The sequence below is a fragment of the Eptatretus burgeri genome, chromosome 10 (genome assembly GCF_056783735.1).
Source record: "Eptatretus burgeri isolate ZD-2024b chromosome 10, Ebu_testis_v1, whole genome shotgun sequence".
In the NCBI taxonomy this organism is placed as follows: Eukaryota; Metazoa; Chordata; class Myxini; order Myxiniformes; family Myxinidae; genus Eptatretus; species Eptatretus burgeri.
Genome location: NC_140970.1, coordinates 75705662 through 75718406, shown reverse-complemented (window position 1 = coordinate 75718406; position 12745 = coordinate 75705662). Strand labels below are relative to the sequence as shown.

The 12745-nt window shown below is 42.9% G+C and overlaps 1 long non-coding RNA gene across 1 annotated transcript in view; it reads right to left on the bottom strand.

Moving 5' to 3' along the window:
• Nucleotides 1-8046: 8046 nt before the first annotated feature.
• LOC147018898 (uncharacterized) overlaps nucleotides 8047-12745 on the bottom strand; it is a 37757-nt gene continuing 33058 nt past the window's right edge. The window contains exon 4 of the long non-coding RNA XR_015062822.1: nucleotides 8047-8367. This is a non-coding gene — a long non-coding RNA (uncharacterized LOC147018898). The remainder of the gene's footprint in view (nucleotides 8368-12745) is intronic.

The following is a 12745-nucleotide window of genomic DNA, read 5'->3' as shown; positions in this document are numbered from 1 at the left end:
GGCTTGGGATCCTGGGGTACTGCGTTCGAGCCCCGTTAGCTGCTGAATGTTGGCTGCTGAATTAACACCAGATGGGGTTGACTCAGCCTGTCATCCTCTTGAGGTCGGTGAAATGAGTACCAGTATACTGGGAGAGGGACACAGCATCAGTGGCACAGCTATGCCCCAATAAATGGTTGGAGTGGCGACCTGTCAAAGATTGTGCCAAATAGCTAAGGAAAAACTGTTTTGGCAGTTCCAATGCTCTGTTCAAGAGTATGGGTCCAAGAAAAAGACACTTTACAGATAGAAAGGCAAAATCGACTTCGACAGACAGGCAGAACATCGATAAAAATGCTCAAGAGGGTCAATTGACGTTGATGATGACCGTCTATATACTATATACTCAAAAGGTATAATTTACACCTACCCTTTTTCTTTTCTCCCTTATCCCTATCCTCTCTCAAACGTCTTGAATCTGTTTTTTTTTTCATATGTACTGTCATTTTCTCCACCATCCACGACATATTTGTGAGATTCCTAGTACTGTATTAATAAATAGAGGAGAATACAGAGAATAGTCCGAGTACGTGATGAGGATTGAATTGGTTTGGGCAACATCAGTGGATAGAAGGACAGCAAAGAGAAGTCGCAATTGGTAAGATGAATGAGTGATGAGTTCAAGCAAAGTCCAGAGTTCATTTCATGATCCATTATGATAATGGATGTCCGTCTCAAATTGTACGACAGTGATTGTATTAATGCGGAATTGGAGTCATCGTAAAGTCACGGGCCGCGAATGGCAGATTTTCTTTCCCTCTGAATGACATTCGTGAACGAGTTTGGTTTTTGAGAAAAATCCAATTGTATAAATATCCTCGTATTTGTATAGAATCTGGTTTCAAGCAGCTTCTGGCTAGACAAACTTTGGCAATCCCGAAGATCTAAGTCGACTAATTGACCCCGCATGAGCAAAACATTCACATCTGCAGTGAAGAATTTAATATAAAAGATCGGTTTGATTAATGTGGGAGGCGTTAGATGGGAATTGAGATAGTGACGTCACCTTTTGTTTGTAAATGATATATCTTGGTACTATAAACATGCCTATGGATCGTGAATGGGCTGGAGTCTGGCCAAGCAAGTGTGAACAGCTCTGCACATCCATTTCAGGCGTTGACAAGGAAGCATGGAGTGAGATGTGAAATGGGACGAGCTATCCAAATGGAAGCATATGTAAAGGCAATGGCTAATGTTGTTGGCCAATCAACAATAGTTGCAGTCTTGAAAATGTATGGAAGGGCCTTGTTCTTCCTCAAATTCCAAGCTGAAGCAAATAAGGTGATACAGAAAGAGATTGTTGTGGGAGGATTATTTGTTCAAGTTGAACCGCTCTCGAGTCTTGGTACACGGATTACCTTTGTCCAACATACCTCTTTTCATGGTCGATAATGTAGTTGTGCCTTTCCTGGAGAGATTGGGAGTGCTAAGATCACCTATCAGGCCTGTATCTCGAGGTTATCGTGAGCCTGCCCTTCGTCATATCCTGTCTTTCAAAATACAGGTCTCAATGGAGTTGAGAAATGACATGGAATGTGAGGGATCCTTTGTTATTCCTTTTGAAGGGAAGAGTTACAAGATATTTTATATGACTAATAAGCCTTGTTGTTTTGTATGTAAGGAAAAGGATCACGTGAGAGCAGACTGCCCTACTATCTTAAAATAAGTATCTACTCCTCGGTACCTTGACAAGCCTAAGGAAAAGACAAGTGTCATTCCAGAAGCTTCTGTATTGTCTTCTCATCCTGGCCCTTCTTCTGCTGTAGATCAATGGCAGACAGTGCGGGTAGGGAAAGGAAAGAGAACGCAGAACATAAAATCATAACCAGAAGACAAAGAGGCTCCTGATCGAACTGACATTGAAGACGTAGCCTACAAGGACTTGAAGCGATCCGCAAGGTCAATTGTTTTGGAGGAGACAGAAATTGTGACCCAAGTGGTGTAAATGGAAGATGAGGAAGATGCTGTTCCTGAAGTTACAGATCATGGGAAGTCCTTGCTGCCAGATGCACCCAAAGACCTGTTGAGTGAACAGAAATATGGATCTTCCATTAACAAGCCTGACATGGTAATGAAGAATGATTCTGTGGCATCTCCTGACCTGTCAGAGTCAAATGAGACTGATATGTCTGTCGCTTAAACCAACAGACAAACCAGACAAACCAACAACAAATGAAATGAGGATTCATCATAATTCAATGATTGATGCATCCATGGCAGCAGTTCTGCATGAAAGGACCACCACCGAAGCATCAAAAGATATTGTAGAACCCCTTCTTGTTGTGACAGACAGGCAGAAGGTACCGGTCTTACAAGCAACAAAGGCATTACCGCAACTTCCTGAGGTTGTGAGTGCTGCCGCAACATCCAGAGTAGATGTAGACAGCGTAGTCGAGCACAGTTCTACCGTAGCACCTCAAATGGATGATCTCCTTGTCCCTACTATCAAAGCATCTGCAATCCCGAGACTTTGTCAAGCAGTGAAGCAAGGACTGCTTCGTTAATACCAATAGAGTGTTCATCTGTGTCACCAGGAGAAGGTGCAATGTCAGTTTTAAGTGATGACAAGGTAGAAGTTTTGTCATACATTGCAGATGTACGAAAGGAGAAAGACCATGAGCTCCCAGACAGCAAAGATGAGGAGAGCATCGGTGATTGGGAAGGGGATCAAGGATCATTAACGGGCATTGAATCGGAACTGCCCTCAGGCAGATTCGTGTATTCCTGACCATGAAATATTAGAGTTCCTTGAGCAAAGTTTGCACAGTCAGAAGAAAGTTAAAACTGCTCTAAAGCGGTGGAAAGACTACAAAACACTCGTGCATTCCCCGTATATACTGAGAGATGGACAAAAAAGCAAGACTTCAGGTTCGGCTGAGCAAGTCTGAGTCAGGAAGTTTCTTGCAAAGTTGCTAAGTTATGGGGCTAAGTATGAGTTGGCTTGGACTGTGTTTCTCCTTCTTTAACTCTCATTATATGTAATGACAGCATTATGTCTTCACCTCGGATCACTGAATGTTAACGGGTGTAAAGACACATTTCGTTTGCACCAAGTACTGTCATTCTGTTTAAAGGAGAAACTTGGAGTAGCATTTCTACAGGAGACCCACACAACCCAAGAGGCTGCTTTCCGATGGGAAAATCAATGGCAAGGATTGGCTTTTTTTAAGTCACCTCATGGATACATCTTGTGGAGTGGCAATCTTCTTTTCGCCAAGTGTGAAACCTGAAATACTTGTTGTAAATGAAGTCAGTTTGGGTCATTTGTTAAATGTAAAAATAAGGTTTGAAGATTTTGTTGTTAACTTCATCAACATTTATGCACCATGTATAGGAGCTGCAAGGGTGAGGTTCTTTGATCACATGTGGAGATTCATGCTCACCTTGCCTGACAAAGAGTGTGTGATTCTTGGAGGCGATTTTAATCGCACTCTCAATCCCTCCCGAGATTGGGTGGGTAAGGCCCAAGTCACATTTGCCACGGCGGCCGTGGGGACTCCAAAATCTACAGCCACTCGCAATTATATGGCGGCCGCAGTATTTCCACGGTCACACAATGTAGCAGTCACATATGTTTTTATTTTTCGGGGAACCGCACGGTGTATTTATAAATTGTGGAGACCAAAACGTGGGGGTGCCGTACGGTCTTTGATTTGATGTCGCACGGTGACCTTAGGGCGTTCCTGCGGCGGCCATAGAATTTTCAAGGCAGACGTAAGGTGCCTTTAAGGCGACCGCAGGGGGGCCCTAAGGCGAACGTGCGGCCAGACAGATGGTAACGAATGGGTTCTTTTTTTTTTTTCTTTTACCAGTTCTTTTGTTTCGGCTTGTCGAATTGCTACGGTGAACGTAGAAATGAAAAAAGTTATAACTCCGCGTTATAATTCCACGGCGACCCCTGCGGCCTGTAAAAGATAGCCAAACGGCGTAGGGCCACCCTGAGGCCACCACAGAAACTCTGAGGCCGCCGCACGTTTCTGTCAATTCAGAGGGCGTACGGCCGCCGTATCCTCGCCGTAGAGCAAATGTGACTGAGGCCTAAAGAGCCACACACTCCTTCTGATAATGTATTACAAGTGGCAACACTGTTCAACCTGAGAGACATTTTGCGTGTACAGAACCCCACAGAAAAATCAGTTACTTGTACTAGTATCAGGGGTGGTAATATCTCGCAATCCTGGCTGGACAGATTTTACTTGGCTCGTTGGACCACACTTATCCCTGCTGAATTGCGCGCTTATGAAGAAAAGAAGAGCACCCTCAAAGCATGTAGTCATATAAAGGCACGAGGAGCATTTGTTTGCTCTCGGTTGCAGTTTCTTATTGAGGATGAATGTGCCCTGAGTTATCTCAAAACTTTGGAAAAGTGCAAAGTTCGACTTAGGATAATATCCAGTGTTCTGGCAGAAGGTGGCTCCTTGCTCAATGATCCTGAGCGTGTTCATGAACGAATGAGGTTTTATGCTCAAATATACTCAGGTAAGAAGTTGGATGCGGATGCTTGTGGTACTTTGTTGAACGGCTTCCCTGAAGTGACTCCAGAATACAGAAAGCAACTGGAAGCTCCATTTTCTCTGGAAGAATTAACAATTGCTCTACATTGCCTGTCGCTGGATAAGTTCCCTGTAGTGGATGGCTTGTTTTGTGAATTTTACACCAAAGTATGGAATTTGATCAGACTTGACTACCTCAGTGTAGCTTCGGTTGATCCACTGAAACCTGAAAGCCATCCTGATTGTCTTGTCAATATCATGACAGGACAGATCGCCTCCGATAAAATGAATGTAGCAGAATCACTTGTCATTGGCAGCAAACAGATGCAGGAATTTGAATCTACTTGGCCCGAAGGGTTCCACAGTGTTATTCCAAACAAAGTTCTAACGATGGCTGTGAGCAAGAAGCACATAAAAGTGGATGGTTTGCCTGTCGATGACACTGAGCTCATACGCACAAGGGTGATGGGCCTCCAACAGTCCAGGGAAATAGACATGAAGGATGTACTGTCGTACAAACTGTCAGCAGTCCCTTCCTCAATGTTTGAAGATAATGGTGACATGAGGATCACGACAACAAAATCCACACTCAATAAAAAACTACAAGTTGAACGATAAAGTAGACTAGTATGGAGTCCACAGGTAACAATCATTGATGGTTGTGCACTACTATTGGTTGTACAGTGGCTAGCCAGCGGAACAGTACAAGACTTGACCAACAACTTCTCCAAGAACATTATCAACCGACTACTGATGACTGAAGTCCATTTGATTTTTGACTGGTACTATGATGAAAGTGTCAAAAACGTGGAAAGGCTAAGCCGTGCTCGCTAGGATGCAAGTAGGTGACACCAGCTTTCACCAGAAACACCACTGCCACCACAGAAAGTGACGAAAACAGTAACAGCAAACAAGGTCCAGCTCATTGACATCTTGTGTGAAGACTTGTCGAAGAAGGTCACAGAACTACCAAGGAGCACACTGAAACTCGTCATCACTACCAAAGACCCAGTCCCCATAGAAGTAAGCAGCGGTATGAAGAGGACGAGACAGGAGCTCAGAACAACACATGAGGAAACTGATGTCGTGATAGCTCAGCGGATGATACAGTTGGCGTCAACTAGGATGAAAAGCATATCAGTTGTGTGTGACGACACTGACGTCTTCGTGTTGCTCGTCCATTTCTACCATCAACAGAAACTCACATGTGAAGTAATGATGGTGAGTCCCATTGCTGGTCGACAAATTTTGGACATCAAGGCGACATCACAGCAACAGGGAGGAAATTCAGAGCAACTCCTTGCAATACATGCGATGACCGGCTGTGACACGGTTTCATATATGTTGGGCATAGGTAAGGCAACAGCGCTGAAACAGATGCGACTCGGTCATCTGTTACTAAGTCTTGGAGATCCTGAAGCAGAGATGAATGAAGTTGTTTCCGATGCCACAAGGTTCATTGGTGCTTGTTATGGATCCAAACAGACAAGCAATATGTCAGCCATTCGTGATGATGTATGGTCCTCTAAGATGTCAAACAAGAAGATTACAGCTGCACCTAAAGTGAAGACGCTTCCTCCCACAACTGTCGTTCCTTCAGCATGTACACCGGGCACATTACCAGACGATCATCTGGAAGTCTGTTTTGTCCCCTGACCCACACAGTCTGGATCCTGTTCGGTATGGCTGGTCGAAGGATGAATCTGGTCAGACGTTGGTTCCAGTGACAGTGGCAGACAAGGTGCCACCTGTTCCTGTTGAAGTTCTGCAAATCATCAAATGTGGATTTTCGTCAAACACGCCATGCTCAACAGCCAGGTGTGGGTGTGCTGTGGCCCAACTCGCCTGCTCCATGTTCTGCAGCTGAAATGGGAGTGACGACTGCTGCAATGAGCGAACAAAAACCGGCAACTCCCACGCTGATGACGAGCTTGATGACTAGTCCGATGACACGCAAGCTTAATGACTATCTGTTATTTCCTTTCAGCCATCGCATATTTCAATTTTGTATCAAATATTACGATGTTCATGTGTGGAAAAATGTATATCGTGTTCAAAAGAAGGGTATATTGGTTCAAAGATTAATGAAAATAACACAATATGATATAGTATAGGTCAAATAAACGTGTAGTGTGCACAGTACTTGTGTGTGTTCAATATTGGAGGATTTAATACTGTCTGAAAAGTCGGCATATTTTGAATAACGATTCATTTTTTTAAAATATGTATAAAAAAAATTCCCCAAGGGTGCGACTTTGGCACCCTCTTGATTTATTAATCAGTAGATATCAAACACCGAAAAACAACAATAAAATATTGTATATACCAAAAAACATACCTCAGCCCAATATCATACATTTTCCACTGGACTAATGTCCAGCAGCAACTTCATAGACTTTAAAATCGAACCATGACATTGCGAGCTCCCTCAGGCACCACCTGCGCACAACATGGGTTATCCCCCTGACAGCTAAAATGTCATCCCGTGGGCTGTCAAGGAAGAACATGTACCTGCTGGTCATGCACTCGCTCCACTACATGGCTCTTGCAACCCGATGGGATACTCCATGACGTGAGATTCTTCCACTTACTTTTCAAAATCATCCATGTTGGGGTTCACTCGATATTCACCCAATGCCAAGAACAATGGCGGACTAAAGTTGGAGTTTGCTGCATGGTGCCTTAAACTCAGGAGCCATGATGCGGCATTTCACCAACGTTCCAGAGGAATGCTGCTTTTGTGGTGAAAGAGAAACGGTATTTCACATCTACCTACAATGTCACCATCTTCAGCCAATTTTATTACTGATGAAAAACTTACTTTTGCGCTTGTGGCTTCAATTCTCACCAACACTCTTGATCATCGGCTACCCAGTAAAGAAGAAGAGCAAGTCACGAGATCTCTTTGTCAACTTTATTTTAACTTGTGCAAAGATGGCAATATATAAAACAAGGAAGGCAAAAATTGAGAGGCATGTGGTGGAACACAGTGCTGTGAGCCTGAAAGGCTTGATACACTCACGCATCGTCTCAGAATATAAGGCTGTAGAAGATGGTAACACTGTTCAAAATTTTAAGGAAACTTGGACCACAACCGAAGCACTTTGCAGTATCTTTCCACAAGGCACCCTTGCTCTGATTCGTATAAATGTGTTTCTGTGTTTCTCTCTCTGTGTCTCTCTCTCTCTCTGTGTCTCTCTCTCTCTCTCTCTCTCTGTGTCTCTCTCTCTCTCTCTCTCTGTGTCTCTCTCTCTCTCTCTCTCTCTCTCTCTCTCTCTCTCTCTCTCTCTCTCTCTCTCTCTCTCTCTCTCTCTCTCTCTCTCTCTCTCTCTCTCTCTCTCTCTCTGTGTCTCTCTCTCTCTGTCTCTCTGTGTCTATCCCTCTCTGTGTCTCTCTCTCTCTCTCTCTCTCTCTCTCTCTCTCTCTCTCTCTCTCTCTCTCTCTCTCTCTCTCTCTCTCTCTCTCTCTCTCTCTCTCTCTCTCTCTCTCTCTCTCTCTCTCTCTCTCAGTGTACTAGCAGGGGTGAGGAGAGCGAGCAACATTAAGTAGAATTGTGGCAATTCTAACAAAAGCACGACTACTACTACTAAGAGGCCCCAAATATTCCCATCTTGTGGTGTCAGTTGAGAGATTTTCGGCCCAAATCTTTTCGAAACCTGCTGGCCAGACAAGCTGATAGAATGAAGTTGTTTTGCACAGGGATTTGGAATTTTTTTCAGAGTACCGGTGGTAACTCACCTCCTCTTCATGAAAGACAACGTGAGATCCTTACGTCCACAAGGTAATGCTAGCAGACGGGACAACCGGCTTAACGTCCGTCTGAGGGACAGCGTGCCTGTGAAGCATCAATATGACGGTTTGTATAAGCATGTCAGGAATCAAACCGAAAAGGTACAGCTCATAAGTAAGTATTCTGATTTTTTTTCCCTCAAAATATAAGTACAGTCTCTTGAATTCGAAATAAAACAATTGCCCTCACTATAATTACACATACTTGTACACAGAAAATTAGAAACCGTCGGCGTTTCTTGGATTATTGTGAGTAGCTCGTTCTCAGAACTTATCGAACGCTCCCCGATATGTATTTTATATTATTGCTTGATCAGATATAGACTGATTAAATATACTAGGAGCACCCGCTCTGACGTTAGTGGTCAGGGGATTGGGAGGGGGGGGGGTCTTGTTATTATCTTTCTGATTATTGATACCATAGCAGAGTACCTGTCCGATGGGCGATCTTGTTCCAAGCGTGCAACACGTTCTTATAATGAATCCCTTTATTTGGGTGCTGTATTGGCAACTGACCGCTGCCTCAATCGTTCGCATAAATAAAAAAAGAAATATAAATTTAAATAATAAATATATATATGAAGCACAAACATGCATACTGCTTATGTGCACATATAATACATCGTGGTTATATTATAGCTCAGATAATTTCAATTGCACCCATGCCCCTCGCCCAAAGGAAGAAAACACCAAGATGGGCAATGTTTTTTTTTCCAAAATTTCATGTAATCAAATTAAACTTTCACTGGCACAACTTCAGAGTGCCCTCATTAATCCCTGCAAGTTTCAGATTCCAGGGTCAAATCTTCTATGAGGAGTTGATGAAGCATACTGTAATGGTTGTGGAAATGGACCCTGGGGAGAGCATCCATGAATATGTAGGGAAACCCTGATTTAGTTATTTCATTAGTATGTGTGATTAGATAGATCCCTGCCCTTTGTACAGGGGATTGGGTTAGGGTTAGGCAAATAATCCTTACGTTTGAATAAATTTGTTTCCTTCCTTCCCTGAATTTTGGCCGTTTAAAACACGACACGTCACTTTTTTTTACATAAAGTCACTCACTGCACTGTGGTGGAGAGAAGCTCATCAGAAGATTGTTCCAGAGGGGTATCCACTGGTCAGTGGTGGGGAATTCTTCTGGAAGGAACTAGAATATTCTGTGAGCTGGGAGCCAATGAGCAGATCCCGCGAGTGGGTAGGAGGGACCTCAGGACATCCTTTCCATGGCTCACGTCTGACTCCTCAAAAGGGCGAACAGACGAACAGACAATGAGCCACCGGGGAACGGAGTCATCAGGAGGACAGGAACCGTTGAAGAGAGCCCGCCCGAAATGAGCCACCCTCGGACAAGGACCATTGAATTTGCCTGCATGAGCCTCTGCCATTGCCTGTCTGAGCCATGAGGGCTGCAGCCAATCATGGTTGCAAGACTGTTCCTGGATACTGAACCATGGGCAGTGTTCCGATCGATCTGGGCAAACGGAGCACAGGGTCCACTGACTCGGTGGCTCCAGAAATACATGATATCCGACACCACATCGACATTACCACCGCATTCCCCCTCCTCCCCTTCCCTGCAATTTGGACCAATGCAATCCCGCTTGTTTGCATAGAGTAGGCAAGAGACTGCAACCATGCCTCATTCTTAACTCTATCTTCTTCCTCTCTACTTTTCCATTGTGATTGTGGCACCTGTCTTGTTCGTCCTGAGGAAATTAAAATTGTAGAAGGGGAACTTGCATGCTTGGGGTAATTGCTTTTTCTCTGTGCCTTTGATCACCTCATGTGCTTGTTTTGAATGTGCCTGTAAATATGTGCCTTGTAATTATTACCTCTGCCACCGAAGATGGGAGGAGGTTATGTTTTCACTCCTCTCCACTGTCTGTTTGTTACTTACGAAATCTAAAGATTTCGTAAGTATATTGATGACTTCTGTTTCTGTTTGTTTGTTTGTATGTTTGTTACTTACGAAATCTGAAGATTTCGTAAGTATATTGATGACTTCCGTTTCTGTTTGTTTGTTTGTAGGCACGATAACTCGAGAACGGAAGAAGCTACCAATGTTAAATGACACCACGTGATTCAGGAGGGTGATGGCGAGCGCTGCTTAGATTTTGGTCAAAATCGGTCAAAGGTCAAGGTCACAGTGAGGTCAAATATTCGATTTTTGATGGTTTGGTACAGATAACTCGAGAACGGAAGAAGCTACCAATGTCAAATTACACCACGTGATTCAGGATGATGGCTATTGCTGATTAGATTTTCTTCAAAATCGGTCAACGGTCAAGGTCACAGTGAGGTCAAACATTCGATTTTTGATGGTTTGGAACAGAATCATCGTAGAAACTTCTGGTTTGCGTCTCTACCTTCTCCAGAGACAGCTTTTATTAGACAAGGTCAGAGGTCAAGTTGATGATTTCGTAAGTACCAGTCTATGACTGCTTGTTTGTTTGTTTGTTTGTTTGTAGGCACGATAACTCGAGAACGGAAGAAGCTACCAATGTCAAATTGCACCACGTGATTTAGGAGGGTGGTGGCTAGCGTTGATTAGATTTTGGTCAAAATCGGTCAAAGGTCAAGGTCACAGTAAGGTCAAACATCCAAAACATTCGATTTTTGATGGTTTGGTACAGAATCATCGTAGAAACTTCTGGTTTGCGTCGCTACCTTCTCGAGAGACAGCTTTTATTATACAAGGTCAGAGGTCAAGTTGACGATTTCGTAAGTACCAGTCTATGACTGCTTGCTTGTTTGTTTGTTAGTTTGCAGAATATCTCAAAAAGTTGTGGCTGGATGTTGATGAAATTTGGTGGGCAGGTTAGGTGTAAGACAATGACGAACTGATTAGATTTTGGTGAATATCAGAATCCGGACCTGGATACTAGAATTTTTAAAGTGATTATTCACCATTGAGAGATAGGGCCAAAAGCGATGTATGGCACGATATCTCAAAAATGTATTGAGCCGGATATGTTCTCTTGGATCAGGCATTACATGTCGGAGGTATACGCTCTGCTGAGTGCCCTCCTAGTTGTGTCTGTAACATGTGCCTTGTGAATATCTGATTGTAAATACGTGCTTTGTTTTTATAATTGGTAAACTATGCTTTCAGAGATGCTCAATTGTCCTTTCCTAAATTGCTTCGATATTTTGTGTAAATATTGTATAGACTGGACCTTTTATCCCACTAATATGCTCCAACAGATAGCTGACTTCCACCCACGGTTTCACTTAACCGTATGTAATAAGTATACAGGGTGTGGAGTCGAGAGCACGGTTCCTCAGTTAGGAACACCAAACCACCAGTCTGGTGATAATTGGACTTGAGGATTTTGCTAGTTTTGGTGGCCCCAACTGGCGTCTGTGGCTGCAAAGCAACCCAGGAGTTATCCATGGCCGGCGGCTTCAGGTTCGGAGATCAGGGAGTGGGTCCGAGAAGTCCCCTCATTTATGTAAGCCATATTTGAAAAAAAATTGTATGAAAAACGATATGGCATACAGTCTTCACCTTCAGGAAACCTATGCATTATTTAAAGCATATTTTATCTTTATAGTGTTTTGTTCACATTTACCTCCACTGCGTACACGTCATGGTTTCTCTTATACCGAGCATATACCGAACACAGTAAATGACTGTTTCCAGGCAGAATGAAGCATATTATTTCAGAAACGTATGCTCAGTAACCAGATCTATGTTCATAATTAACATCACGTTTGATATTGAACACAAGGGAAAGTATACTGTGTTGGTGAAGTATATTGCAACTTTTTTAACGATTATTGTAATTAACACGACACGCGTTGAATTCTTGTGTTTAATCAAAAACAGAAATTATTTTCCAGCCATAAGTTCATGTCGACGTTGGAAATGGGAATATTTTGTGGCCTTCACCTTAATTAATAAATTATTTAGTGTACGTGGATATAATCAAACGACTTTTATGGTTTTTCACGTTTGTCAGTGAACAGCGGATTCGGGATGTATGAAATGATTGCGATTGCACGTTTACGCCTGTAAACGTATCCTTTAATCGATAGTTATCGATTTCCGAATCCACTTTTATACAGCCATTTATAACTGTGACTTCGCATTAATATTACGTACATCATGACGTACAGTGGCAGGAAATTGAAATGATTTGTTTGCCGAGAGTGGGTTGTTGTTTGATGAATGTTGTAACGAATCGCATACAATTTCAAAATGCTCTGCTCATGTTTATTGTCAACTTGTATCTCAAGATATAATTTATCATGAAACCATCCCAAATTATTTTCCATGGATACGTGGTAACCTCTGTTTAGCTTCGGTGGTGGAGTTAAAAAGTACAAAATAAATGTCATAAATAAAAGCTGTGTTGATGTCCTTAACCGTGTTGAAGTTCCTTGTAAGGTAACTCGTATTATTATAATCAAGATCTCA